Genomic DNA, 2087 nt, shown 5'->3' with positions numbered 1-2087 from the left:
TGACTTCAATTATCTGATTTATTAAGTGCTCCTTTCAAATGTGAGGTTCGCCATTGCTGGAGTCTTCTTAACATGGGATCTGGCTACCTCCATCTCCCCGTGAACCGCCAGGCTTCATGGGGGCTTCCACCCGGAGCAACTCAACGCTTCTTTGCGGCCTTCCCTTTTTTGGACTCATTGCCCACAGGGTCTTCTTGTGAAGGAGAATGAACAGAAGAAGGGAAAATGCGAATTAATGTGGGAAGCAGCTTTGTGTTTTTAAAATCCATCCCAGAGTGGCAGCCACTCGGGGCCACTTCCGCCCCGCAAGGGATGCTGGGAGCTGTAGTATCGAGTACTGAAATGTCCATGTCCCACCCCTGGACAATTTACCGGATAGTCAGCTGTCACGAATGTTATCAGCCGATAGCAGAAAATAGCAATGCAGAGAACGGCAAAGCACGCTATGAGATCCACTGTCCCCATCGCCACAGGTTCCACCCCCAAATGTGCAGGGGTCAAAAACAGCAGCTGCTGCGATGAGTGGGAAAACCTTGTGGTGAACCAAGCTTTCCCACACTTTCAGGAGGCCAAGACGCTGCCTTTTAAATGGTGATGTTTGGATGTCATCGTCCCGTCACAATTAGACTGTGACTCTTGTATATTGTTTTATGGTGGCTGCCATAAAAACATGTCATCTTCATAGACTCGGTGATAACATAGCAATGGAGTTAATGGTGACAGAACTGGTGTGAAAATTTTAATATATGGGAATGCTTCTCTTTAATCTTCTAGAGACCACTTGAAAGCTTTTTTCAAAATGCATCCCAGAATGATTTTTCTCCTTCCAGTAGTCCACTTTGCATATGATTTCCATTTTGTGGTGGAGGATTTAGCCTTCTGTGTCAGAAAAGAGAGTTTAAGTGCCAGAACAAACTACACTTCCCAGGATTCCGTAGCATTGAGCCAGGGCAGTTAAAGTGGTGCCAAAGTGAGGATGCAGCACAAGAGAGAGAGGGAGCTAGAGGGCGATCCTTGTCTCGGCGCGCGCTCCCTTTCGCCTGGCGGCCGTTTCCCCCTCGCTCTCACAGCCAGCCTGGGAGCCCGGCGTCCATCGATGATTCGGCGAGCGATTCCCCGTGGGGCCTTGGCCGGGGATGGCGGCGGCGGCGGCGGCGGTGGCGCCGAGGGAGGAGGCGCGTGGCCTGTTCTGCCGAGCGGTGCAGGCGGTGCTGGGCAGCTGGCCCGTCTTGCGAGTAAGCAGCCTTCTCCCAAAGAGGCCCAGCGGAAGCATGGAGCCAGGGCAGCAGCGGAAGCGGTGCCAAACTGGGATACTGTACTTCCGCAGCGGAGAAATAACCCAGTTTGACACCGCTTCAGCTGCCCTGGCTCCATGCTGTAGAATCCTGGGAGCTGTTGTTTGTTGTGGCACCGGACCTCTCTCTCTCTCTGACAGAGAAGGCTCAGTCTCTCTCACAAAACTACGTTTCCCAGCATTCCCTAGCATTGAGCCAGGGCAGTTCAAGTGGTGTTAATTCTAGATTATCTGACTCCACTTTGGAGTGTCATGGCTCAGTGCTATGGACTTCTGGGAAACTGTAGCTCTGTGGGCTGTGTAGAGCTGTCAAGAGGTATCTGGTGCCACAACAAACTACAGTTCCCAGGATTCCACAGCATTGAGCCAGGGCAGTTAAAGTGATGCCAAACTGGGTTATTTCTGCAGTGCGGATGCAACCTCTGGTGGCCCTGGTGGCTTCTGTAAGGGCGAATAGATACATATTTGTTGTTGTTGTTGTACTTATTTGTTGCTGTTGTGTCTCTTCAAGTCGTTTTCTGATTTAAGGAGACGCTAAAGGGACTCTATCATGGGGTTTTCTTGGCAAGAGTTGTTCCGAGGAGGCTTGCCATATATATATTATGTGATATATAATACACACAAACACACTTCCTTTGTTGTTGTGTGCCTTCAGGTAATTTCTGATCTATGGCAACCCTAAGGCAAGTTTCTTAAGAAGGGGTTTGCCTTTGCCATCCTCTGAGGCTGAGAGAGTGTGACCTCTGGCCCAAGGTGGGTTTCTATGGCCGAGCTTTACTCTGCAGTTTGATAT

At 50.3% G+C, this 2087-nt stretch overlaps 1 long non-coding RNA gene across 2 annotated transcripts; it reads right to left on the bottom strand.

The window, feature by feature from the left end:
* LOC121918508 lies at window positions 1-1252 on the bottom strand. 2 transcript variants are annotated; one of them, XR_006101245.1, is made up of 2 exons: window positions 373-1252; window positions 1-193 (listed from the first exon to the last, which is right to left on the bottom strand). It is a non-coding gene; the product is annotated as an uncharacterized LOC121918508 (long non-coding RNA). The 2 variants fall into 2 exon arrangements; XR_006101243.1 differs by having other exon boundaries at window positions 1-190.
* Window positions 1253-2087: the final 835 nt, after the last annotated feature.

The sequence above is a fragment of the Sceloporus undulatus genome, unplaced genomic scaffold (genome assembly GCF_019175285.1).
Source record: "Sceloporus undulatus isolate JIND9_A2432 ecotype Alabama unplaced genomic scaffold, SceUnd_v1.1 scaffold_14534, whole genome shotgun sequence".
Lineage (NCBI taxonomy): Eukaryota > Metazoa > Chordata > Lepidosauria > Squamata > Phrynosomatidae > Sceloporus > Sceloporus undulatus.
Note: the sequence above shows the minus strand (reverse complement) of the source record. Positions and strands in the feature narration are given on the sequence as shown.